The 12027-nt window shown below is 30.2% G+C and overlaps 1 protein-coding gene and 1 long non-coding RNA gene across 2 annotated transcripts in view; one reads left to right on the forward strand and one right to left on the reverse strand.

Moving 5' to 3' along the window:
• Positions 1–2603: 2603 nt before the first annotated feature.
• On the reverse strand, positions 2604–5028 carry LOC136795229 (uncharacterized). Its single transcript, XR_010842801.1, has 3 exons — positions 4889–5028; positions 4510–4642; positions 2604–2705 (listed from the first exon to the last, which is right to left on the reverse strand). It is a non-coding gene; the product is annotated as an uncharacterized lncRNA (long non-coding RNA).
• A 543-nt stretch (positions 5029–5571) lies between these two features.
• LOC106682985 (enhanced adult sensory threshold) overlaps positions 5572–12027 on the forward strand; it is a 30751-nt gene continuing 24295 nt past the window's right edge. The window contains exon 1 of the mRNA XM_014424170.3: positions 5572–5833. The gene's annotated coding sequence lies outside the window, so the exon portion shown is untranslated. The remainder of the gene's footprint in view (positions 5834–12027) is intronic.

The following is a 12027-nucleotide window of genomic DNA, read 5'->3' on the forward strand; positions in this document are numbered from 1 at the left end:
ATATATAAATAAATAAAAATAGTAGCATTTTTCAATATTTCAATTTAATGCTCTCTGTGTTAATAAAATCATGTTTACTTGGTCAATAATGTTTACATATTCTAAAAAAAGTATTAGTTAAGGTGCTTTTATGCATCATTTTCAATCAAGATTCCTTATCTTTAAGTGGTATTTTGGTGGCTCAAAATAGAAGAGAAAAAAATTCATTTTTGTCACATATTTTTTTATTTCTGAAAAAAAAAAATCTGCTGCACAGACAGTTGACAAAGGTCTATAAGGTGATGATGCCTTAGGAGAAAGAAACGTTCGTAAGTGGTTTGCTCGGTTCAGAACCAGAAATTTTGACTAGGAAGACGCAAAGCACTCGGGTCATCCTTCAACAGTTGATGATGACCAAATTTAACTATTGGTCACAGGCAACCCTCACTATAAGACATGGGATATCCCTGAAACGCTTAACATATCTCTTGCAAGTGTCTCAAATCATTTGGGGGCTGCGGGATATGTTTCTCAAAGTGATATATGGGTTCCACACAGTTTGATGGGAAATTTATTGGACCGCATATCCATTAGTGATTCCCTCCTGAAACGCAATGTTAATGATCCATTTTTAAGAGGTTGATAACTGGGGATGAAAAGTGGGTCCTTTACAATAATATTTTGAGAAAAAAGTCCTGGGAAAAACGAAGTGACCTGCTGTTAACGACTACAAAAGCAGGAGTACATCCAAAAAAAGTTATGCTGTGCATTAGGTGGGATTGGAAAAGTGTCCTTTATTTTGAGCTTCTCCCATCCAACCAGACCATCAATTCTGCAGTATACTGTGCCCAGTTGGAACAATTAAAGGCAGCGGTTGAGCGAAAGCTTTCAGCACTGGCTAATTGCAAAGGCATAGTTTCCCATCACGGTTACGTCCACCCTCAAGTGTCTTTGCAGAACCAACAGAAATTATTGGAATTTGGCTGAGATGTGATCCCCACCCATCCTATTCACCAGACCTTTCCACAACAGATTTTCACTCATTTTGGGCCTTTCAAAACTCTCTTAATGGGAAACACTTTAATTTGCTCAAGGAGTGCAAAACACATATAGAGGAGGGAGTTCATTGTACAAAAATGTGAGAAGTTCTGGGAGGATGGAATCGAAAAATTGCCTGAAAGATGGCAACATGTAATAGATCAAAATGGGTCATATATAATTGAATAAAAATATTTACAAGAATCTGAAGTTTTAATTGAAATCACCAGTAAAAAATACTACAAACTTATTTTACAACCCGATACATAAAAAGAAAGATAAATAAAATGAACATAATCAAACTATGTACATGGAGAAATAAGGATGCAATAAAACAAGTAAAATTTTGAACTAATATAACAGTCAAATAAGAGCACGAATCACATTTAGTCCACGTTCTATTATGCAATATTTACACTCTCGATCTCAGGATCCCCGAGTCCACTCTATCACCTCTATACCCACACATGAGGGATAAGCATGGCTTTTTGAGATACCAGGATGCCATTAATTATGGTCAAAATGAAATTAAAATTAATTCAATTATCACCACAATTAAAATTGTTAATTGTGTTTTTGTGAGTGGTTAATTAAATTGGTAAATTATCTCCCAATTTATCATAAATGGTCACCATTATGAACAAAGTACAAGTCAGCCCTGAGCAAATAACAGCCTATCAAGTGAAGTCATTATCCTATCTTCTATTTTTTTTCATTAACAGGTGATTGAATAGAGGAAGCCTCTATGTGGACCAAGCAAAGGTGCAGAAGAGAAGAAAATGGAACACACAAATTCTCTTATTCAACAAGTCTGCAGCCTATTTCAAGACCAGACAAAGGATATTTTATTTAGTCTAAAACAAAATTCTTCATTTTGAATGTACAATGAAATTTCCTTAACTTTATTTGCTCAAATTCTCCTTTATTATTTTTTTTTTTTCTCTCTTAAATATAAATCAAAGTTAGTTTATTGGAGGAAGATAGTCTGGGCGGTGGTCGATAAAGGTATCAAAATAATAAAAGAAAACTATGTATTGTTAACCAAAGAGAACTTCATTCTTATCAGCCCTGACGAAGCCCTGCAAAGTGGGGTGAAACGTTGGTTAACAATAAATAATTTTCTTTTACTATTTTATACCTTTATTGACCGCCACCCTGACTATCTTCCTCCAATCAACTTCATAAGGTCAACTATCTTCTTCCAAAGTTAGTTTAATCAATATTTAATACAGTCCGACCTTTTTTTAATCTGAGGAGTCATTAAATATAAACAATAATTAACAAATTAGTGAAAATAAAAAAACAACTTCTTGGTTAAAAATCTGAGTTCGAACAGAATCTTTATGAAATTAAAAATAAACAACAGTTAAAATTGATTTAAGTTGAAAAAAAAACTGTTTAAAAATTCAGTTTTCATTTATACAAAAGATGCAGTAGTACTTAAAAATAATATATTAGAAATAATTAAAATCTAATTTCTAAAAATTTTGATCTTCCATACAAAAAACTAAATTTAAACAATACACTTTTTAAGGAGATGGAGTAACAGTAAAATTTTTACCGCCAAAAAATAAATGGTTCAGTGTGTGAGATTTTCCATCACCAGTATTCCCAAATATTGAAACCACTTTCACTCTCGCTTCACTATCGACGTTTAGTCTTTTAATAAACTCTTCTGATGTAGAAACCTGGAAAGTAAAGTGACCGCATATTAGTTGAAAATTTAAATAAAATTAAACAGTATACCAATAAATTAACTAATTACTAAATAGTTTACAATTCTCATAAATTGAAATAATCAAGACATAATGTGAATATACCCTGATATTCAATTCTGTTCATTAAGCAATACAAAAATAAAAGACTAGTTAGTTGACACACGTATATAACTTGTAAAAGTAATTTATTTCATCATAATACCAATTACTAGGACCAGAACCAAAGGCCAGTGGTTGGGTGAGGAGTCAAAATCCTCACCCTGCAAAAATACAACCATTCTGGAGCCTAATAAGAAAGTACTGGATAGAAAAAAAGAATTTGGATTGGATTGCAGCAATGATATGGACCTGGATATGGACGATAATGTTAAGTTTCCTGGTGTCTGGAGGTGAATAACACTTGAAGAAGAAGCTCTGGGATGTAATGTTATTCTAGAAAGAAAAAAATTGATCATACTGAGAACAAGACAGGCATAGGGAGCGGGTATCCATATCAACAAACCCCTCACCTCGACCAATCAAATTGTTTGGTTGTACTCCAATAACCTTAGCAATGTTCAGTTACATTGATCATAGACCTCTAAAGAGGACTGATAATTGTTGCCTGATACTACTCAATATCCTTTATAGATTTTAATTGTTCTATGTTGCACCTTTGATATTTTTCTTTTATATAACTCTAAATCGAATATATGTCAAAAAAGACAAAATCTACCCACTTAGTAAGATAAAGTAATGAATGGAGAAAATTTAAATATATTCTACTTCTTTAAAGGTGGCATAAGAAATAATTTCAAACAAGCTAGTCAGGTTAAATATAAATTATATTGAGCTCTCCGAGGTTGAGAGGTGTAGGAGTTTCAATATTATTTAACAAAAAAAAAAAAACGAATATATATAAACTTGGAAAAAATATGACATGAACACTGAAGTAATTTTAAAACAGAAATCACATTCAATCAGGGCTTATCCTTAACATTTTCATTTCTTAATCATGATTAATTTTTCATTAAATAGTAAAGGTAACAAATAAATATTTCAATTTAAAACTTTGGATGTATAACATAAGTAAAATAAATATAGATAAAATTTGAGTTATAAACTATAAGTAATCTAAATTGCTTATAGTACAGAATAAAGATAACAGGTCGTTAAAAAGTCTTATTTATAACATTATCTAATAGTTGTGGCCAACATTATCAATTCACATAGAAACTTCTTATCACTAAACACTAGATAAAATAACAGATTGCCAAAGGGCATTTCAGATAAATACTTTATGGATAAACATTATCAAAATATTGTTTGAGAAAACCAACAAGTTTAACTGTTTACTGTAAAGCAAGTACTGAAGTACTTTGTATTCAGATTTGGAACTATTTGGAAATAAAACTTATGTAGGAAATTACATTCATAACATAAGTAATAATAATTATAAATAATAAAAAGCTGAAATAAATTCAATTGTTTATAGTTTATTATCAGTCACAGATGAAACTGAATTTACAAGTTTTATAAACAATTTTACTTGCAAACTTAAGTCAGTTATAGATTATTCCAGAACTAAATAAATTTTTAGGTATATGTATATACATACATATATACACACACATATATATATGTCAAGATTCCAAAAACCTTTTAAGGTTAGAGGGCCTTCAATAACAAATAGGAGAAGAGGTAGAGGGATGTTTGACACTTACTTTTAAAATTTCAATTTCAAGTAATTAAAGTAACAAACACAATTTATAAAATATTTAAATAACATACTTACCCTCCATAATTCACAACAGCAAATAACATACAAGTTCACAAATCAGTAAGTGCAAATTAAAATAATAATTGATACACATAGAGACACAAGATCTCAATTTTAATAGACAGAAAACAAACATGATTCCTATGCACTGAAAAACACAGTAACATAAAATGTGGGCAAACCTTAGGCAGATATAATAAAGAATAAAAACTCAAGAAAATGAGGAGAAATATAAACATAAAGGACTTCAAATAAAAAAAAGGTGGTAAATTTTCCTTATACCACTAACATTAAAGTAAAAAATACACAAAAAAACAATGACAATAAATTATAGTAGGGGCAATTAGAAAATAATTCAATCTTTAGTTTGATTGATAAGATGATCAATATTTACCTTGAGGCTTTCTTTTCCATCAATAAGTAAAAAACTTCTACTCATGTTGTCATTTTTGTCAGCCGAAGCTAATGACAGAGATGTAAACTGAGAAGTTAGAGTAATATCAGGTAATGTATGCATGCCCTTTTTTGATATTGTCTCACCTTTGTCCATATAATTCTCATTATAGATTAATATGGGATTATCAATAGACTCCATAATAGCAGGAGAAACAGTAGGTGGAAGCCAAACAGGCCTCTTAGATGTCTTATCAGCAGAATAAGCCATTTATTTTATATAAAGATGAAATCATGTCACATCACACATTACAGTTATAATAGTTCATGAAGATCCACTAAATAATATAATTTATAACAAGCATACCATAATAATTCTGAAGTAACGATTGCCACTAAATAATCCTTTGTTAGAAACACACTACAATTAAATCAAAACATCAACCACTTGACAGGGTGTTAGAGATTTATTTTATATTTAAACATAGTTGCTAATATTCTACAATACACTGAAAATAATTAAATTACGCATCATTAAAAAAAAGACATTCGAAATGTTTAATAAATACACCATCCATTGCAACCAACAGGTTATAATACACTTTATTAGGCTTTGAAAAGATCATATGTTCACTGCCATCTGCATGATCTGTTTAGAACAGTTTTTAGAGTATGGTAGCCATGATTCGCGTCACGTCCCGTTATAGTTATAACCCTAAACAACATGGAAGTTCGCTTAGTGAATTATTGAATCCATTTTATTCAGTGTCTCTTAAGTCGGTTAATTAATTATTAATATACTTTAAGTGTTTGACATTTTAATGCTGCTATTTGAAATAAACATAAGTTGATTGAGGTTATGAACGGTTGGGGCACAAAGTATTTGATGTTTGGAATAGTTCGCAAGCCTTTCCTATTAGTGGATATTGTAAAGATGAAGATGAAGGTAGGTTTCACAATGATTAAAGGAAATTATTTACCTACTCCTTGTAACATAGTTATTGTGGTTGTTTTTTACGTTATCAAGTAGGATTTTCGTGATTTTCTGATGTATTTTAAGGTACAAATGCCATTATTGTTCTACTTTTGGTCTAAAATAAGTAGTTCATGAGTAATGTGAAATCGGAACGGTTTCTAGTAGAATAGAAAGTGCTTTCAAGACAATTTAATGGTTACATATTGTTTTCATTAGTTTTTCTTTTTAAATTTTGAATAAATAATTTTTTTTTGTCAATTTCGTTTTATTAATATTTCCAAATTATCCTTACAATACTCATATCTAATCTTAATATTTACTCATGATTTAGATTTAATTGTCATTATGTTTTTATTTCTTAATATGATATAGTTTAATGTAGCAATTTCTTTAATCATTTAAGTTAATTTAGTTTTTCCTCTAGTATTTTTCAGCCATTCTTTTTTCTTTTGCCTTAATAAACCTAAATATATAATTGTTGTACCATATTTATTTTTATGTAATGGATTACATCAACTATATTTTATGTAACTGTGATTTGTGTAACGTAAAATAATATTTTCTGATTTGAAAAAATATTACTTAAATGTGTTTAATAAATACATTTTATCTATACGTGGTCTTGGTTTCTTATTTTATTCCTTAATTCTGTTTCATTGATTAATTAGTTATTGGTTGGTTTAAATAAGTTAGTTTTTACGTCTTACTTTAAAAATATTTTTATTTTCTAAATGTTGCTAGTGTTTTTTTTATTATTGATGTTCATAAAAATTCAAGTTGGTTGAATTTGCTGTTTTGAACTTAATATGTTAAATTCATTTTTGCCCTTATTATTAAAATTTTAGAAAAAATAAAACATTTTATCTGCCTTATTTTTATGATGTTTCATCGATTGATGACTTATGTTAATAAATATCAAATTTGACCATTAAGAATCTAAATAACAAATGGAAACATTTTTTCTAAAATCTATTCCTTAATTAATCTCAAAGTGAATGTTTTAGCATTGTTCAGGCTTTATAGAGAATTCTGCCGTTTCTCTTTTTGGCATTAGATTCCTACTGTTAAACCAGTCTAAACCACTAGCTATGAAATCTTTTTTCCTAGCTTTCTTGTTCTTTCTCTACTTTTGTTGTCTACCATTTTTTCTCATATATTAGTTATGAAATCTTGTGTTATTCTTTCTAAGCATGTGCATGCACAGAACACACTATTCTTCTGTTTTCCCAACATATTTATATTATGTTCCTTATTATATTAGTTAAATTATACTATCTATCTCTGTGAGAAAATGATTTAATTTCATTGGACCACTTTAGAAATCTTATCTGTATCCAACATTAACATTTATGAATTAAGATTAATCGTCTTACACCAACCATGGTTAGGAATTCCTCATTTATCTACAAACCTCTTTGACAGTAAGTCTCAGCGTTGTTCTCAATCCTTTTCTTCTCGGTAGGTCCTACATATTCTTCTTAACCCCAGGGTCATCAACTCTTATAAAATCTACTCAAACTGATGTGTAGGGACTGTCCTACTTCAAAGATACTTTTCCGAAGTAGTGTCTCATTTCGAACATTAAGTTCTGAATACAGTATTCCTCAGAATCCATATTGCACTTCATTTACTGATTCCTATCTTCCAAACATGTTATTCTACCATTATTTTGATATGTATAATGGTAGAAATATCATTGTCCATAGATGTTAATAAAGATGCTAGGAGATTCAGACACAAATGAAAACTCACAGAGAAATTTTGTAATTTTTAACGTGTGCTGATATTGCAGGCCTTCCTCAGGGTACCAAGTCCAGAATTTCCGATCAATGCTTTAAAGAAGTCAATAAGTAACATCCCTTTTTTTCCTTACATTCTTTGTTAATAAATATTCAGGAATTATTATTTTTGTTTGGAGAAAGAATTGATAATATGTCTTGTCTTCCTCCATTGTTATTAAACGGTTAGGCTAATCTCTTCTCCTTCTCCATGTCATTTCCTACTCTTCCGTTTACAAGTACTCTTCAATTCACTTTCATTTGTAACATTCTGAAGATCACTAAAAGAATCAGTACTATTCTTCTGAGGAATTACGTTCCAGCCATTAATATGCATAAGCTCCTGTTCAAATTTAAGTATTACACTAAAATTTCTTGTACACCATAAAGTGGGATTGACTCTACTATTTAAGCAATATATTAATTAATATATATGTCCAAACCGATATGGTTTGCTTATATTCTGGAAGGAAATTCTTTTATATATTAATAAATGTGCAAACTAAGTAGATAATTACCTTATTACGGATATAAAGCTGTTTTGGGGGGTTTTAAGTTACTCATCAGTGCCTGAATAATCCTACCTTACTATACACAGGCAGTAAAGTAATAATGCCACTTTACCTATACCCAGGTAGTGGAGTAGTAGGAGGCGACTAAATTTAAACTGTCGTTTTTCAAAATATATTTTCATTTGTCATTTAGTTTATTTATGTAAGTATTTAAAATTAATTTTTGTTTGTCTGCTTTACTTGTAGAATATAATCTTTTGAGGATAATTTAGATCAGACATTAGCTCATCAACAATAATGTTTGGTGATTAAGAATTTCTAGGTTATTACAGAAGTCTGTACAATAATTTATCATAAACATTAAAGTCTTCATTTTATTCCTTATTGGGTTCTGATGTAAACAATGTGTATCGTTGTTTACTTTGTCTAATATTTTATTTTTAATATGTACCCAATTATAACTGCCTTTTATTCTTAAATGTTTTATTTCATACACAATCCTATGTGTTCATAAGAAGTACTCATATTTTTTCCTTGGGTGCAATATAATCAATGGTCTTGAAACTTAAATCTCATGTGGAAGTACTTTTAAATAAGTAACTAAATGTCCATCAAAGAGTCCACAAAACAATTTTATAAACTAGGATTAATATAATTAATTTTTTTGGGTTTGTAATAATTTTGCCATCCTTTAATTTTGTTCCAATCATGGTTAGATAGTTTTGAGATTATACTATGTGCATTATATCTAATACAAGTTATTAGAATTTTGTGAGTGAGTATTTGTGATATTATTTCTCAACAATTATTTAAGATGATTAACCTGGTTTGGAGAGCTGTTTGAAGAGGCTGAAGGCTGTCAGCATCAACAGGAGTGATATGTTTGAAAAATTTTGTTTACGGAATACCAGGAATATTGATCATAAAAAACACAAAACTATTTTTGATTATCAACTTACTTTATCATTCCTGTGATGTAACGATTTAGTAATTCTATTTGAGTGCTAACTTCCATACATAAATCCTCCTTAATTACGAATCATTTATTCCATAGCTGCAAAAATAATAAGTATTATTTGAAACAACTGATTGGTGATGGTTTCTAATGTAGAGGGTTAAACTAACTGGTTTGTGAGTCATGATTTAAAAAAAAAATTTGTGAATTTAAAAGAGTAGCAAATTGAGCATTAAAAAATAATCGACTTCAACTTTTCTTATTGAAGAAAAAAATCAAATATTATCCAGTGGTGACATTAAGAACAATAAACACATTATTGCATTTTATCTGCTGTAGTTATACCTGACATTCAGAATATCCTCACTTTCAACATTATCGTATTTTCTACCTTCTTCTTTTCTGAAGGAGAAAAGATTGAGATCCCTGTTGCCTTCCTGGAGTATCTCATATTTAACGAGTAAAGTAGTTTCTTAGTCTATATAGCATATTCAGTCAAGTTAAGAAGCCTAAATTGTCTACAATATTGAACGAGGATAGTTTCTCTTAGGAATGTTTCTAAGAATAATAAATTAAAAGGACTTGTTAAAAGTAAAACTAAGGTTTTTACATTGATGTCGAACTCATATGCCCTAATGCTGGTCAATATACTTGAGTCAAAACTTTGCCTATATATTAAAAAATTAATGACTAATTATCTATAATCCATGATGTACCTAATATAGTCATCTCTAAAACATATGTTGTATCTGTTGGCTTGTTGAATAGATATTATTCTACTCTGTGGTCTTTATTCTGTTAAAAAAAAAAAAAAAAAGATCTATAGTAAATGATGCTTATGCAGTTATGAATACAAGCATGTTATATTATTATGAAAAAAGTAAAGTTTTTCATATAGTGTCAATCAATGCAATAACATTAAAAACAAAATTACCCGGCTTTAACCCACATATATTCCCTCCATCCACTTACTTAGCCCAAATCCCTTAATTAACCTCCTCACCTAAGAAACCTTATATCTTACAATTATCTGGCAACCCTCATACTACACTCAACGTTATTGTATCTTGAATCTTTCGAACTTTCCTGAATATCCAGATGGAATCCATATGTCTTCAAACTATCTGAACACTCCATCCCTTAATTCTTAACTATTCCTTTAACTTGTAAAAATCTTCTATCCTTGCTACAATTCCTAACCCATTTCAGAATCTATCCACATTCTCCTTTAACCTAAACCTGTTAATCATATAATTACCTTACTTTGTGGTTATTATTTTTACACTCTTAAGAAGGAATGCTAGAGTTAGGGATCCCTCTGAAACTTTCATAACTGATCAGTGCAAAAATGAAGCTTTTTATGTATGAGTTCGAGAAAGTCTCCTGATATATTTTGCTCACACAAGGGACGGAGATAGGACTGCCTGGAGACAGACAAGTTTAATTTAGTCAACACATCTTAGAAGAATTTAAAAAAATAAAAAAGAATGTAGAAGAATTTTTTTATCTCGGAACTCCAGAAATAGATACTACCATGGACTCCAGTGGGACTTTAAGAGCAGAGAGGTATCCATTATTGTCAAGGTGTGTTTGTAACATATATCAGACTTTCTGGTTGTAATGATGGACACTTCTTAAAACTCAAGAACTGGCTCTATTAGATTTGAATCCTTAATCCTTCAGGGAATCTACAGGAAACTGTAATGATTGAATCAGGAGGCAATATACCAATGCCAAGCCCCTTTATAATGACACCAACATTGCCACCACCATCATTAAGTTAAGTCAACTGCAATAAGAAGGGTGAGAATGACTGCAGACCAAAGTCCAAGGAAGATGCTGGACTAACAGCAAAGAGATTGGTCAAAGTTGCTTGTGGCTTTGCAGTGTAGCTTGCGCTAGTTAAGAATGCTCTTATTTTCATTTATGTTTCACCATAATATTTTTGTTTTGCACTTTTCATCATCTTCATATTTCAGTGTGTATCCATAGATTTATTATTCTGCACATTTAAATAGCTGTAAAGATTTTTTTTATTGACATCAGCATTGGATTACCTTTAAACTCAATTTTGTTATTTCTATTCAATTTTCCTCATCATATTTATTATTTTTCCTTTATTCAATGTTTGCCTTCAAGCTTGCATATTTATTGATTAATTGTAGAATATGAGAGTTTTAAACTTTCACCATATTTTTTTTACTTCATTTTTTTATTTTTCAGTTTACTTTATTCTACCTCTTGTTCTTATTCCTTCCTTTATATTACCATTTTTATGATGTTTCTTACTAGTTTTATTTTACCCCATTCATTTTATTTATCATCATCTGTGGCGCTACAACTCTTGTAGAGTCAAGGCCCCCTGCAACTTCGTCCACCAGTCCTCTCATTTTATTCTACCTTTTTATATTATACGTTTCCTTCCAAGTTCCATTGTACATTATATATTTATTTATCCTGTAATAATATATCAGCTATTACTTTTATTATCTATTACTTCTCGTTCTTCGATTTTCCAATTAAAATGGCCAAGTATGAGAATGACAAAATAAATTCAGCGGTACTCCTGAGATCCTCCAGGACATCGTACAGCTTGTTCACGAAGTCAGTAGGTTGAGGCTATCTCTGTTTCCGTTTTTCCTCCATTAGAACGCTTGTTTGGAGAATGTGCTGGGTTGTTGGTTCTCCTCTTCCACATTCACACAGAGGGCTAGGACCTATTTTGAATTTTTTATGGAGGTGAGCTTTGAGCAGCTTATGTCCAGTACTTAAGCTATTACTTATTACATTCCTACTATTACCATTTCTGTTTTATTTTAATGTCAATTTTTCATTTATATGTCTTTTTATACCTCTACGCTCTCTCTCTCTCTCTCTCTCTCTCTCTCTCTCTCTCTCTCTCTCTCTCTCTCTCTCTCT

This window comes from Halyomorpha halys, unplaced genomic scaffold (assembly GCF_000696795.3).
Source record: "Halyomorpha halys isolate HHAL.00 unplaced genomic scaffold, Hhal_1.1 Scaffold456.1, whole genome shotgun sequence".
NCBI classification, from domain to species: Eukaryota; Metazoa; Arthropoda; class Insecta; order Hemiptera; family Pentatomidae; genus Halyomorpha; species Halyomorpha halys.